Raw genomic sequence first — 17,229 nt, forward strand, 5'->3', positions numbered from 1 at the left:
TGCCTGTGCGCGTTGCTAGGTAGATAGCAAGCTACCTAGCAACGTGCATGAGCGCCTCCCAAGGAGCCTGGGACGTCGGATAATACAGAGTGTCGGTTAACCGGAAGTTGGTTAACCGGAACTCTACTGTATATATTTTTATTTAACTACATATCCCACTCCAGAAGCATATTTATTTATTATTTTAATTAAAATATGTAATCCCTGTCCTATGACTGGAGATCTCAGGGAATTATACAAATGACATTAAAACAGGAGTCATCTGAAGTAGTATCCATTGAGAGGCCTATCCTTCGTAAACTTATCTTGACTCCCTTTAAAGCCAACTAGATTGGCAATCATCACTATAAGTCACTCTGTATTCACTATGGTGAGTTCTGTAGTTTCACCATGCTCTGTGTTTGCTTTTATCTGTTCTCAGTCTGTTGCCATTCAGTTTCAGTAAATAAATTTGGGTTTCTAAGCATTGGAGAGGGATGAATTGTATACTTCTCTATTATGTTTCTTTTTATTTCACTTTTCCTGAGCCCCAGCTATTATAAACTAGTACAATCTGTCCTGAAAGGAAAGAATCTTTAATCATTTGGTCATTTTGGTTGCCCCTTTCTACACTTTTTAAAATCTCTACAACATTCTTTTTAAGTGATCAGAACTATAGATGGTATTCCAGAGGTAGTCACATCATAAATTTCAACAAGGTCAGTACAATACTGGAAATGCTATATCTGATTCCTATTCTAATTATGTCCAATTTGGAAATTGCCTTTTTTTTTACAGCTGCCACATACTGGGTAGACATTTTCATATAAATATCTTTAGTTTTTTGAATGCAACCAAATTCAATGGTTGCACGTAATATATAGATGACACTTTAGGTTATTGGCACTGTTCTGAGTTCAAATTGTTGTTTTATATACTAGTGGTTTTATTTTGTATTGTACTGTGTGCTTGTTTTATTTATTGTTTTAGGCACTATGTAAGAGTCCTCTGCCACCAGATATTCTAGGTAGATATAGCCGGTCAACATCACTGCGAGGGTGCAGTGAATGATGAATGGTCATGAGTTTTCTTGTTTTTCTGTCCAAATTGTCTAGTTCCACCTGTGTCCAGTTTATGATGCCAGCAGTATATCTTATGACAGATATGGCCCAGGTGTTTATGGCCTTGATGGTGTTGCCTCCATTGAGCTTGCTTTTGAGAATTTTTCTGACCCTTTGTGTATATACTTTGTTGACCACAGTTTTCACATGTTCATGTTTGATGTTGCTCAGCTGTAATATGCCCAGATATTTATAGGCCTCTGGCTAGTGACACTTTATCATTTGGCCATTAGGCATATTTATGCCCTCACTTTCAATGATTTTTCCCTTCTTCAATGCCACTGTCGAACATTTGTCCAAACCAAACTCCATGCTGATATCAGTGCTAAAAATTCAGACACTGTTAGTCAGAGACTGGATATCAGTTTCCGTTTTCCCATATAGCTTCAGGTCATCCATGTACATCAGATGCGAAATTTTGTGAGATTTCTTAGATGTTTGATAGCCGAGATTTGTTTTTTGTAATATTGTTGACAGAGGGATCATGGCAATAATGAAAAGCAGAGGGGACAATGAGTCTCCCTGGAAAATTCCTCTTCTGATGTTGACAAGTCCATAGCTTTCATTTCCAACAAACAGTTCAGTTTTCCAGTGCTCCATCATGTTTTCAATAAAAGTGCCAACTTTTTACAGATCCCAATGGCGTCCAGGCACTTGATGATTCAGCTGTGTGGGAGTGAGTCAAAGGCCTTTTTGTAGTCAATCCATGCCATGTAAAGATTAGCTTTTCGGCTTTTACAGTTCTCCAGAATCATTTTGTCAATTAATAACTGGTCTTTTGTGCCCCTGCTTTTCCGTTTGTTGCCTTTCTGTTCATCTGGCAAGATTTTTTTTCTTTAAGTTAGTCTTGAATTCTGTCAGCTATGATGCCAGTCAGTAGTTTAAACATAGTGGGTAGACACGTTATTGGCTTATAGTTTCATGGTGCTGCTTCTTTTGCTGGATCTTTTTGTATCAGGTATGTTCTTCCAGTTGTTAGCCATTCACTGATACTTCCTTTCTGCAGAATCTCATTGAATTGTTGGGCCATTTTTTCATGTAAACTAATCAGATATTTGAGCCAAAATCTATGAAGTTGATCACTACCAGGCGATGTCTAGTTCTTGACTTTCTTGACTGATGATGATGATGATGATGGTTATTATTATTATTAGATAATGATAGCAAATACTCATGAGACCACACACCCCTGATGCTATAGTTTTTATTATTCACAAGTATCCTTTTCCTTTAAATACTCAGAGCAAATGCTTTGTCACAAGGCTCACATCACCTTCCCACCTAAGCCCTGGTTGACACAATCAAGTGCTTTATGACCAGCAACTTGGGCATTTCCATGTTTGGTCCTGTATGCCTATAGTCCTTGTGAATGAAATAGTCCCCATCACTGAAAATGATCCATGGTTGTTAAGCTATAGTCTTTCCCACTGCAACATGTAAGGCTGGCCAACAGCTGGGATAGCTTCAAAACAGGATCAGGGAAAAACATGGAAGATGAGATTGTTAACAGAAAATGAAAAACCTAAGAGTAAAGGTGCTACTGTGTTCACGTCCTCCTTCTCTGCCACATCCTTGACAAGACAGGCCTTCAATCTGATTGACCTGCACTCTTGTTAAATCACAGTTTTCATCTAGGTCATCTCATAAACAGATTTTCATGCGACAAAGAGCAGTACTCCTTTCTGAAGCAACAGGCTAGCGTTCAGTGAAAAGTGTGTGAATCACCTCATTCATAAACCTCCCTGAATGTTTATGTGGCTGTAAGCACACAATATTATATAAACATGTCCTTTTCATATAGAATGATGTACCTATAATTAGGTCCTGGAACAGTTTGGAAGGTTCCAAAAGGAAATGCCATATGCTTCAGTGAGAGACAGAAGTATAAAGGCAAACATCTTTTCTGCAATTAGATCCTACTTCTTCTTCAAGAATCCTTTGCTCCTTTTTATTGTCTAAGGCAGGCTTCCAGTTGTGAACACCAAAGAGCCATTTTGAATCTGACCACAGACCAGGATCCTGTTTTATTTTCTGGTACATCATTCATGGTGACATATTATTTTGAGAGAGGAACATCTGGGTTGTATATAGGCTGCAAGTTAGCCGCATGCATTATCTTTGGTTCCAGCTCACTTAGTAGAAGGTTGATATTGCTGCCTGTCTGCAGCAGATGAGTAATGAGATGAAAACTTTAATATGTGCTCAGGCCAAAGTCTGAAAAGCCGATGGCATATTAGAACTCATATCTGAAGGAAAATTTATAATGACTGCTGTGTGTAGCTGGAACAGAAGTATATTTCATGAGGATCCTAAATAGAATTTTGGAAGTAATAATAATAATAGTAATAATAATAATAATCCCCCCGCAGGTGCCACCTTGATGTGGTGGGGGGGGGGGCTTAGCCATTCCGAGACTGTGCAAGGAAACCGACAAAACCATTGATCATATCCTCAGCTGCTGTAAGAAAATTGCACAGACAGACTACAAACAGAGGCACAACTATGTGGCCCAAATGATTCATTGGAACTTATGACTCAAGTACTACCTCCCAGCAGCAAAGAACTGGTGGGATCACAAATCTGCAAAAGTATTGGAAAATGAGCACGCAAAGATACTATGGGACTTCCGAATCCAGACTGACAAAGTTCTGGAACACAACACACCAGACATCACAGTTGTGGAAAAGAACCCATCCCAGGTGACAGTCGCATTGACGAAAAACAACAGGAAAAACTCAGCCGCTATCAGGACCTCAAGATTGAACTTCAAAGACTCTGGCAGAAACCAGTACAGGTGGTCCCGGTGGTGATGGGCACATTGGGTGCAGTGCCAAAAGATCTCAGCCTGCATTTGGAAACAATAGACATTGACAAAATTACGATCTGCCAACTGCAAAAGGCCACCCTACTGGGATCTGCGCGCATCATCCGAAAAGGGACTCAGGGCAGCTTGCAACAACAAATACAGTATACATAATAATACTCAACCAACCAAGACAACAAGATTCATTAACCAAAAATCAGCAAATTATGATACATAAACAAAAATAAAACAGTAATAGACATATTAATTATATCAAACAATAAATGTAAACTCTATGCTAGTTAAAACATGTTATATGCAAGAGGCAAAAACCAGCTCCTATTAATACAACAGTTAAAATTCAGTTAATATTGGGATCAATTAAAAACTCTTTTGCTTCCGTTGTAGTTAACCATTGTCAAAAGCCTGCTTCCACATCCATATTTTTAGTTCCTTTCTAAAGGTTATTAGAGTGGGAGCCAGTCTGATCTCTTTAAGGAGAATGTTCCAGAGCCACAATCAAGAAGGCCCTTTGTCTCATCCCTACCAGCTGCACCTGTGAGAGTGGTGGGACTGTGAGTAAGGCTTCCCCGTTATAGGGGGAGATACGGTCACACAAATAGGCTGGACCTGAACTGTAAAGGGCTTTATAGGTAATAACCTGCACTTTGAATTTGACGTGAAAACACACAGGCAGCCAGTGGAGCTGCTTTAGCAGAGTGGTAGTATGCTCCCTGTAGTCAGCTCCTGTTAGTAATCTGGCCACTGCTCTTTGCACTAGTTTGAACTATCTTCAAAGGCAATCCCACATAGAGCGCATTGCAGTAATCCATTCAAGTTGTAACCAAGACATGGACCACTGTGGTCAAATCAGACTTTTTGAGGTACGGGTGCAGCTGGTGCACAAGTTTTTAATTATGTGAAAAGCCCTCCCAGCCACTGCTGACACATGAGCTTCAAGAGTCAGCGCTGAGTCCAGGATGACCTTCCAAGCTGTGGACCTATGTCTTTAGGAGGAATGTAACCCCATTGAGCATAGGTTGCCACTTTATACCCCAATTGCCCCCTTCAACTGGCCAGGAGGACCTCTATCTGGTCAGGATTAAATCTCAGTTTATTAGCCCTCATCCAGCCTATCACAGCTTCCAGGCACTGGTTCAGGACCTGGGCAGCCTCCTTGGCTTTAGGTGGAAATGAATAATAGAGTTGGGTGTCATCTGCATACAGATTGCACTGAACTCCAAAACTGGATGATTTCACCTAGTGGTTTCATGTAGATGTTAAATAACATGGGGGATAGACTCAAGTTTTGCGGGACTCCACAAGCCAAAGGCCAGGGTCCAAGCATTTCCCAGCACCACCTTCTGGGTCTGGCCCTCCAGGAATGAGTGGAGACACTGTAGAACAGTCCCCCAAGTCCCATCCTGGCAAGCCGAGACAGGACACCATGGTCAATGGTATCAAAAGCCACTGAGAGGTTTGGGAGAACCAACAGGGACACACAAACCCCTGTCTAGTTCTCTGTGGAGGTCTTTCACAAAGGTGACAAAAGCTGCCTCTGTTCTGTAGTCAGGCCTAAACCCAGACTGCAATGGGTCTAGATAATGGTTTCATCCAAGAATCCCTGGAGTTGAGTGGTGACCACATGCTCTAGAACCTTGTCCAAAAAGAAGAAGCTGGAAATGGGCCAATAGTTATTGAGCACCAAATAATCAAGGGATGGTTATTAAAAAAAGATTTCACAATTGCTGTTTTAAAGCTGATTGGAATTTTGTCCTTTCCCTGTGAGGCATTGATAATCCTCAAGATCCATTCTGCCAACTCCCCTCTGGATTGTTTAATAAGCTAGGAAGAACAAGAGTCCAGAGTGCATGTGGTGCATCACTGCTCCAAGGATCTTGTCCATGCCATCAGGCTGAACAAACTGAAATGAATACATTAAAACAGGACAAGCAGGTGCCTCGGGTACATCTATTGGTACTGTAACAATGCTGGAGTCAAAGTTGGAGCAGATCTGAGTGACTCTGTCTGCAAAGTGGGGTGCAAAATCACCACACTGAGCTGCTGAGTGGTCAGGGTTCCCACCCTGAGAATCAGGGTTAAGGTGCCCTGTGATCACCCGGAACAGCTCTGCTGGTCTATTAGTTGCAAACATAGTGCATGCAGTCAAGTAAGACTTCTTGGCTGTCTTCATTGCCTTGGAGTAGGCTCTAAGGGAGGCTCTAGCCCATGCTCAGTCAGATTCATCCTGAGTATTCTGCCAGTGGCACTATAGTCTCTGTCTTGCTCACGTCATCATTGTTAGCTCCCTGGTGAACCAAGGAGCCGATTTGGCCCTGCAAAGTGAGAGGGGATGTTCAGAGGTGATTATGTCCACCACCCTGGTTGTCTCCCTATTCCAGAGGTCCACCAGAGCTTTGACAAGATGGTCTACCGCCATGACAGGAAAATCCCCAAGAGCTGTTAAGAATCCATCCAGATCCATAAGATTCTTGGGGCGGACCATCTTAATAGGTCCCCCACCCCTGCAGGGGTTTGAAGTCACAGTTAGTCTAAACCTGATAAGGTAGTGATCAGTCCATGACAACGGAAATATAGTTCCTCCACACTACTGACACTTTCATCCCATTCGCATTGAAAACCAAGTCCAACATGTGTCCAGCATCATGGATGTGGGCAGATATAATTTGGGACAGCCCCATGGTTGTCATGGTGGCCATGAAGCCCTGAGCTGCTCCTAACAGGGTGATCTCAGCATGGATGTTGAAGTCCCTCAACACAGTTAGCAGTTGGGACTCCAATGCCAGAGACCACCCCAGCTAGCTCAGGTAAGGAGACTGTTGTGCAGCGGGGTGGACAGTACACAAGCAGAATCCCTAATCTATCCCGGTTACCCACTCTGAGGTAGACACATTCAAAAGTGGATGATGGTGGGATCGGGAACTTGATCATGGGGATGGATTCCCAATAGATTACTGAGAAGCTTGTTTTCTGCTGCCCTGCAGACTAGGACACGGAACAATGGCTTCAAACTACAGGAAAGGAGATTCCACCTGAACATCAGGAAGAACTTCCTCACTGTGAGGGCTGTTCGACAGTGGAACTCTCTCCCCCGGGCTGTGGTGGAGGCTCCTTCCTTGGAGGCTTTTAAGCAGAGGCTGGATGGCCATCTGTCAGGGGTGCTTTGAATGCGATTTCCTGCTTCTTGGCAGGGGGTTGGACTGGATGGCCCATGAGGTCTCTTCCAACTCTACTATTCTATGATTCTATGATTCTATGACTCCCCTCCTCGCGCCTCAGTCCTCACTTGCTGGTGCACTCCAAAAAGAGCATTTGTCTTGCACATGTGTCAAACTCAAGGCCCATGGGTCGAATGTGGCCCATCATGTCATTTTATGTGACCCCAGATGCTGGACTACAACTCAGGCATTCCACATCATTAGATTCTTGACTAGAGTTGATGGGAGTTGTCATACAGTAATATCTGGAAGTCTGCAGTTTGTTTTGTCTAGTCAGGATAGTGAGTTTTGAATTTAGATACAAGGCTTGTGAATATGATGTCTGATTTTAAAATGTTATTTAACCCTTTTCCAACCTCTGAGCCACAAGTGATGTTGCGCTGCAGTTACCATTATTCCCAGCTTGCATGGTGGATAAACAAAGTGATGGGAACTGTTGTTCAATTACATCTGGGGACCCAAACTGGGTAAAAACTAAAGAGCACTGATCACTATGTAAAAATTATATAGCTGGCTCTTTCCATGGATTCAATGGCTCTTTGAAGACAACCTGTGGTCCTTGATGAAAATAAGTTTGACACCTTTGGAGTAGGGAATGCCATTGTTTGCAAAATGGTAGCAAGCCTCTATGGGAAAAGTATTTAAAGAGGACAGAAAGGAGAAGGAAAGACTTACTAAGACAAAGGGGGAAATTGTAAAGTTCTTGGATGCGGTTAAATTGCTACTCCAGAGATTGGGGGTTCAGTTTCTCAACATGCAAGCAATACTCAACTCTATTGCTACTTGTCAGAAGAACAGAATGGGATCAGACTCATTTGGTTTCTATTCATTTCAAAAGTCACACTGCCAACAGATGCCATTTTCTCTTCAATATTCATACAGTTTATCACCATTTCATTGATATCACCACATTCATCAGCACTGTCAGCAGTGGCAGAGCTGATGTTGGTAACTAATTCTACTGGCTGCCATTTTATTTTCTAGAATGCTCTTGTCTTGGGAATTACATGCCCCCCACATGCTGCTGGACTAAAACTCCCAGCATTCTTCATCATTGACTATGCTTGCTAGGGTTGCCAAACAACTGGGAAGCCATATGATTCACATTCCTTCTCTAGATCAAGGCTTCTTAAACCTTTCCACTCATCCCCCCTTTTGGCTGGAGACATTTTTACGTGACCCTGGGTATATAGGCACATAAAATAGGTATACAAATCTAACATCTAAGCCTTGCTAAAGAAGCTGACATTTTGCCCACATCTGTGGCAGGCATCCTCAGACCTCACAAACTCTGAGGATGCCTACCATAGATGTGGGCAAAACAGGAGAGAATGCTTCTGGAACATGCCATACAGCCTGGAAAATGCACAGCAACCCAGTGATTCTGGCCATGAAAGCCTTCGACAACACATTTTACTGACTCTACTATTCAAGAACAGTGGCAATTGATGATGATGATGATGATGATGATGATGATGATAGTGTGCTAAACTCAACAGGAATAAACTCTGTGCATTTAATCACCATTCTTCCCAGCTTTTGCAAATATCTCTAAGTTTATGCCTTTATCTGCATTATTGTTCCCTTCTGTGCATCATATAGTCTATATTTCAAATAGGCAATGTAGTACATTTTAATGGAAATTAAATCAGATAAACCATGGCATACGAAAGGTACCTAGTGCTTGTTCACATCAGTGGAACTATAATATCTGTTCAAAAGATCAAGCCTGGCAAATCATCACAGCATTCCAAGCTGGAATGTTAATTAGAATAATAGGTCTATAGTTTGAGGGCAAAATTTTTATTCATAAAGATTGGCACCATGGTGGTAATATTCCACCTCAAGGGGATACAACCAGTTAAATTAATAAAGTGAAATAACTTAGTTATGGAGGTGTGTGTGTGTGTGGGGGGGGGGGGGGAATCGTCCACCTAAATTGTTCTTTAAAATCTTCCAAAGAAGTTTATTCTCACCCCTTTATTTTGTTACAAACTGTTTCTCTTGATTTAAGAACAAAAAATCATTCACCAGGAGCAAGACAAGCATAGTTCTCTTTAGGCAGAGTTATGTATGATTGAAATATAGTTGAGCATATTAGTGAAATATTGTTTCCATGCAGAACAGAAAGGGAGTGTCCAAATTTTGCCAATGGCTCTGATGATCACTGCTACTGTCTCTGTTTTATAGGATAAAGAGAGCTGTAAATGGCTTTGATTGGGGAGCTTCTTTTTTCCCATAACACATTTTAAGATTTATTGTACCTTTCAGCTGTTTTGTATTTATCCAATTTGACCGTTCCTTTATGCAATTGAGTCATTTTGTAGATCTTGCACATGCGATTCCCAAGGTTTGTTCTTAAGTTGAAATTGTATGTGAGTCAGAACAGGTATATTTTTAAGTGGAACTATATGTTTCTTTTGCTGTCTGTGTCCCAGTTCAGAAGATTTCACCTCACTTTCTGTCTCTGTGATAATTGGATTTTGAAAAATTTGCCTGTTGTGGAAACAAGGATTGGTGACAAAGCTCCGCTGGAGACTCCTTTTCCTCATGATAACTCTTTCCTATAGGTAGATTTCTCTTGCCTCTTGTTATGTCACCCCCATTTTTAACGATGAGTTATTTGTAAGTTGGATGTTTGTAACTCAAGGACCGCCTACACCAAACTGCCCTATGGGGCTGAAACTTAGGGTTCATTTACACTGCAGAATTAATGCTGTTTGGCACTGCTTTAACAGCCATGGCTCAATACTATGGAATCATGAGAGTAGTAATTTGGTGAAGAACCTGCATTCTTCGCCAGAGAAAGCTAAAGACTTTGTAAAACTACAGCTCCCATAATTCCATAGCATTGAGCCATGGCAGCTAAAGTGATGTCGAACTGCATTCACTGTACAGCATAGGTGCACCTGTAGATAGCCTAGATGCTTTATTAGAAATAATAAGACTAATTGTGAGATCACTGGAAAGCTAAATGTATAAAATATCAGGTCAAAGACTTGAGATTCAAAATTATACTTAGCTATTACAGTGTATGTATGTATATATCATTAAAAGTGCATATCTACTTAGGCTGCTTCTACACAGTCATTTAATCCAAGTCAGGACATGGATAAAAGAAAACCTGTTGTTTGTGGGGTGCCTACAGAGGCACCCATGAATCAGTTCCATGTTGGGACGGTGGCCACAAGGAAAGTCACAAGGATCTACTAATTGAAGATTGATAGGAACCAATGAATCTAATTCAATGGGGTGTGCTGATAAGAAACAGCCTGACCAATGAGAATAGAGCTGGATTGAAGTAGGACAAAGCAAGAAAGGGAACGCAAGCATTCCCATAGGAATACTGTGGTTTCCTCTAAAGGAGAAGATGTTTGTTCACCTTACAGCCAAACAGGGTATCAATTTTCTTTCTCTGAATAGTATATACATTGTTTAGATTCAGCAGATATTATGGCTTCTTAATGCACTGTTTTCAGCTGAAGGGGGGAGGGGATACGTTTTGTGGACATCCTGATCCTGGATTTGAGTGCCTGTGTAGAAAGGCCCTCCAATGTAAGTCAATTTTTGCTTACTGATAAATAACTTTGGAAATAATTGCAGGCTTAAACTTTTCTCAAGTCAATCAAAATTGATACACTGTACTGTGGAATCATCTACACTGACCTTTTCATTCCCAGGTCAAATAATAGATTTACCAATAGTTGGGAAATCCTGTCAAGGGTTGATATTCCATAGTATTTCAGAGTAATTGTTAGGGGTGGGCATTTTTTTTGTTAACCATTGTAAGTCATATCAAATTTGTTAAATTTGTTCTTACTACATGATATTTGATATGTGGGCATGGCCTGCACCAAAACCGAAGAATCAAAACTACCCAATACTTTTGCATTTTAATTTTGTAAATCTCGGAAGCCTCCCAAAGTCAGTTTCATTTTTAATGCAAGGAAGCAAAGCAAAGCCCAAAAGGCTGCATTTCCTCTTTAAATTAATGGCCTCTTGCCATTAGGAGAGGAAAGCATCAGAGGGAAAGGAGATTTTGCTGGGAAAAAGACTAAGAAAGCACAGAATTCTAGGAAATGTAGTTTGGGAAGGCCTGTAGCAGAGAATTCAAAAGGCCCTGCCCAAACTACATTTCTGAAAATTCTGCTCGGCATCAGGATAGGGGAGAGATTTGTCCCTCTATAGCAGCAGCCAGTCAGAGTTACAATAAACTGCTGAATCCACAAAGAGGAGGACTGACTGATATTTCTAGTAAGTAAATCTCTGTGCTGGACTGGGAAAAAATCCCTAAATGGAAGTTCTATTGGTTAATATGGGAGACATTTGATGAGATAGCTGTTGTGGCTAAAAAAAAAATTTTTGTCAAAATTTTGTAGGTGTATGAATATTTCCAAAAATTGGGGAGAATGATCCCCTGTTATCCTGTGTCATTATATAGAAAATTTGAGGAGATAGCTCTTGTCGTTTTTTTTTAAATGTTGTTTTTAAAAACTTTGAAAATTTCCCAAAAATCTATGAATAAATGAAACATTCTGAAACATGATGGGCTCACAGTGGCAAATGTATTCTACCATTGTAGCATGTTTCACCCCAATAGTTGTAAAAATGAAAGAGAAAAGAGCCCCTGAAATTTCTCCACTCAAGCAATTGCTATAATGAAAAAGTAACAAAATTTCATTACTCTCGTTATAGTAATAAAATTTTCACTGATGACTCTTTAGAAACACTTTAGAAAAAAATGCTGGCACCCCCTAATTTTGTAATGACTTCTGAAACTTTTTTTCATCGATCACACAGACCAAGGCTTATGTGCAGGAAAATGTTTTCTGTGCAGAAAATAGATTCAGTATTTTGGGGACATATGTTCATTTTCTCCTGAAGCAGTGAAAATGCAACAGTAATTGTCCCCTAAACTGGACTTTGGAGCAGTAAGAAAATGGGGGTGTTGTGTGTTTTCGCCATAGATATGGGCAAAACGTCAGGAGAGAATACTTGTGGAACATGGCCATACAGCCTGGAAAACACATAACAACCTTTTCATTCCAGCCATGAAAGCCTTCGACAACACAGTAAGAACATGTCTTTATTGCTAATTAGCTCTCTGTGCTTTCTTGTTCCAAGTACTGGAAGGAGACATTAAAAACACTTGACATTCCCTACCCTTCAGCACACCTTTAATAATACATTTTCATGGAAAACACTTAAACATACAACAAGCACTAAAAATACTAAAATATTTGAGTAAACGTAGCATCTCAAAACTCTACATATAAGAGCTGGAACAGTTAAATAATCTCTGAATAACAACAGCAATCTAAAGAGTGATGTATTCCACGGTTAAGTTATCTGCATATGTAATTGCATGTGTGTGTGGCAAATTATGAACAGATGCAAAGATTTTGTTTAAAAAACAGATTGTATTCCCTCTGGCTGAAAGATAACATTCAAAGTATATGTTCATTTGGTAATTAGTTTAACTTGGATACATAACATATTATTGAATAGACTTGTCTGAGGCATGAGCTGTATCTTATACATGCTATGAATTAACTCCTATATGAATTAACAAAATCCGGGCTCAAGACAGTGTGTGCATGTGTGTTTTGTAACAAAGCTGATTATATATATTTGGAAAATGCCTGATCATTTTGTACATTGCAAAGCTGCATTGTTTTGCAGGTTTTTCCACAATGTTTTTCATAACCCAAAGATTTTAAAAAAGAAATATATGAATGGCTTCGAAAAATTACCCTCTAGTGCTCAGTCTTCTGCATGTTTATTATGGAAGTATTGCTCCCTCTTTTTTCAAGGGGATCAACTGTCAATTAGGAATGTATTACATTGCAACCCCAAGCAATATTTCTATCTATCTATCTAACATCTATCTATCATCTATAAACATTTATTTTATATACAGTATTTGCTATTGATAATTTGTGATTTGACTAATTCTGCATGATGGATACAATCAAGTCATTTTAAATGTAAATTCTTGATATCTTTAAGCACTGTTTTTAAGACAGTGCTTTTACTTAAATTTGGAATTAAAATATGATCACATCAAACCATCTCAATAATTAACATTTGCAAAGTAACACTATTTATTATTATTATTATTATTATTATTATTATTATTATTATTATTGACATAACGACATTGTATGACACAGCAAACAAGATAGATATGCTGGATTTCGTATCACAAAATCACAAGTTGAACACTTCCCAAGTGTTTAGGACTGTGTGATGTATTTTCAGATGATGCATGCAGATCCCTTTTGCAGTTGGCAGATCGTAATTTTGTCAATGTCTATTGTTTCCAAATGCCGGCTGAGATCTTTTGGCACTGCACCCAATGTGTCGATCACCACCGGGACCACTTGTACTGGTTTCTGCCAGAGTCTTTGAAGTTCAATCTTGAGGTCCTGATAGCAGCTGAGTTTTTCCTGTTGTTTTTCGTCAATGCAACTGTCACCTGGGATGGCGACATCAATGATCCAAACCCTTTTCTTTTCCACAACTCTGAGGTCTGGTGTGTTGTGTTCCAGAATTTTGTCAGTCTGGATTCGAAAGTCCCACAGTATTTTTGCGTGTTCATTTTCCACAACCTTTATAGGTTTGTGATCCCACCAGTTCTTTACTGCTGGCAGGTGATACTTGAGACATAGGTTCCAATGAATCATTTGGGCCACATAGTTGTTCTTCTGTTTGTAGTCTGTCTGTGTGATTTTCTTACAGCAGCTGAGGATATGATCCATGTTTTCATCAGCTTCCTGGCACAGTCTGCATTTTGGGTCATCAGTTGATTTTTCGATCTTGGCCTTAATTGCATTTGTTCTGATGGCTTGCTCCTGGGCTGCAAGGGTCAGGCCTTTTGTCTCCTTCTTCAGGGTCCCATTCGTGAGCCATAGCCAGGTCTTCTCCTTATCAGCTTTTCCTTCAATTTTGTCAAGGAATTTTCCATGCAATGCTTTGTTGTGCCAGCTGTCAGCTCTAGTTTGTAGTGCAGTTTTCTTGTACTGATTTTTTGTCTGCTGTGCTTTGAGGAGTTTCTGATTTTTGACTTCAATCAAAGCAGGTTCTTCACTTTGCTTTACATATTCTGCCAAGGCACGTTCTCCTTCTTTGACTGCTTGTTTTACTTGTACGAGTCCTCTGCCACCTGATCTTCTAGGCAGATATCGCCAGTCAACATCACTGCGAGGGTGCAGTGGATGATGAATGGTCATGAGTTTTCTTGTTTTTCTGTCCAAATTGTCCAGTTCCACTTGTGTTCAGTTTATCATGCGTGTATTCTTTGCTGACCACAGTTTTCACATGTTCATGCCTGATGTTGTCCAGCTGTAATATGCCCAGATATTTATAGGTCTCTGGGTGGTGACACTTTATCATGTGGCCATTAGGCATATTTATGCTCTCACTTTCAATGATTTTTCCCTTCTTCAATGCCACTGTTGAACATTTGTCCAAACCAAACTCCATGCTGATATCAGTGCTAAAATTTCGGACAGTGCTAGTCAAGAGACTTGATTTCAGTTTTCGTTTTCCCATACAGCGTCAGGTCATCCATGTACATCAGATGCGAAATTTTGTGAGATTTCTTAGATGTTTGATAGCCGAGATTTGTTTTTTGTAAGATTGTTGACAGAGGGATGATGGCAATAGTGAAAAGCAGAGGGGACAATGAGTCTCCATGGAAAATTATTATTATTATTATTATTATTATTATTATTATTATTATTATTATTATTATTTCTATCCCACTTTTCTCCCGTGGGTGGGATTCAAAGCGACGTACTATTGAATAAAAACTATCATAAATATTAGACAAAAATATTTGAAAAAATATTTACTGAAGAGAAAATTGACAGCATTCAGATTAACTTTACACTGACCACATAAGCATTAAAATTCCTATAATCTATTGCTCACAAATATTTTAAAATTAAAAGGTATGTTTAATGTTATTGTCATTTACTAACACTACCTCATTTATCCCACTTCATATTCTTAATTTTATGTTTCTAAATGAAAAAAATAATGCTATGGAACCTTACCTCGTTTCATTGGACTACTGTATAATCTCTTTGGTCTTCATCTATTGAGGACTACATGTTTTTGAAGTGCTATTGACTTCTTGGGAAGATTTAAGCATGCAATTAGCAATCCCACATATGAATCAATGGGTTCTTAACAAGCTTAATGCTTGATAGAACATGTCCTTAAACTTTACATGACAATTTCAACAAACCACTTCACATAAGTCTCTGCTCTCCTGAGGACTTGGACTCAATACAAATTTAATTCAGAAATTTGTTCTTGTTTTTCATGCTGTAATTATTTTTTACTTTAAAAAATTCTATCAATTTCTAAATTGAGTAACACAAGGGTGATAAGCCCAACATAAGCAAATAACAAATATGCTACACTCTCAAGTAAAAAAATTGAAATATACCGTGCTATCATAATGTATATCTTGAAGTGACATGTCTATATATTTTAATAGAGGGCAAGAAAAGTGCTCTAATATTCTATCACAGTAATAACATTTAAACATGGCATATATGAAGAATATGGCTAGGTTCTTCCTAACTAAGTATACAGCATGCAAACTGTTTTTTTTAAAAAAAGAATGAGGCCATTCCTGGTTATTTAGTTTACTCTATTGAAGGAAATGGAAATGTTGGGTTTGATGCCCATCTGCATTTATCAAGAACTGCCAGCATTTGTCTTTTGCATGAACACTTAAACACACATTGACACATTAAACAATAAAGGAAAAAAACACTGACTCATTTCCTGCAGCAACCTCAAATGCATGGCAAGGCTCCCCCAATACACCCCATCATTCCAAAGATATGGATTCCCTTCTCTCTTTCATTCTTTTTTGCAAAGATGCCTGATGTCCTCCAGGTTCTACAATCTGGATTTGATTAAATAATTACAAACGTTGAGCAGCAAATCTATCATTCAGGCTCCTGAACATGCCAACATACGCGATTTGTGGTGATGCCAGCCAATGGCAATACTTCTCTCATTATTGTCATTGAAAATATTGTGGTTTGGTGTTTGTGCTATTTCCTGGATTTTGGTGATATAAGGTTGCCCAGCAATTTGCTTCTGTTGCCAACAACACTAATTTTTTTAAAAAAATAAATCCCTTCTATATTTACCCAGTTCACTACTCTGTCACTGAAATTAGCCATTTATGTTCATATGCTCTGTATTACTTATTTTCTTTTTTTCAGTTTGACTTTTCTTTGGATCCTAACAGAAAATCCATCAAAATACATTGTGTTACTGTTTGTTCCCCTACTTTGTAGATTGCTATTGGGTGTGTGTGCTTATATTTTGTAATAGATTCAGTATTCATTTTTTTCATGGTAAATGACAGTGTGGCTAAATGGACCACACTTGAGATCTGGAGTGTTTTACTTTTAAATGTTGTAAAACAACTGATATGAAATATTAGCTATAACTATATTCCAAGAAGCAGAGGGACTGAAAAATGAATTAACGATAAAGAAACTGGCCATAGCTATGTTTGCCTCAGTTTATTTTGCTATGCCTATGATCTGGATATATTTTTTTCTTACTTCAGTGGAGGATATTTCTATGTTGAATGAATCCAGAATAACATACCATTGATTAAAGTCAGAATTACGGATGAGAGGGCTCATTCAATCTGTGAAAAACATCTGATACAGTAAAGGAAACTCACAGGCAGAGTAGATAAGGATATTCTTCATAGATTCCCCATTCACCCTGAAATTCCCTTTGCCCCTCAAATCCTACAGAACAGTGGCACGATTAGCAATTGGATTTGCTTTGGCAAAGGAAATGAGTGATATGGGTTTCAGTCGCACTGGACTATTTAACAGTAAAATACTTAATTCTCAAATATTTTCCTCACATGTCCCATGCCCAATTTTTTTGGCAAAGTATTTTTGGCAGTCCATGCAATGACTAAAGGGTTCCCAGGCAGAAGACTGGCCCCTAAATCCACTACTTATCTCTTCCCTAGAAGTTTACTATTTACCAATTCGTTTGAGCCAGACTGGGATAGAGGAAGATTTTTGCCTGC

This window comes from Anolis carolinensis, chromosome 2 (genome assembly GCF_035594765.1).
Source record: "Anolis carolinensis isolate JA03-04 chromosome 2, rAnoCar3.1.pri, whole genome shotgun sequence".
Lineage (NCBI taxonomy): Eukaryota > Metazoa > Chordata > Lepidosauria > Squamata > Dactyloidae > Anolis > Anolis carolinensis.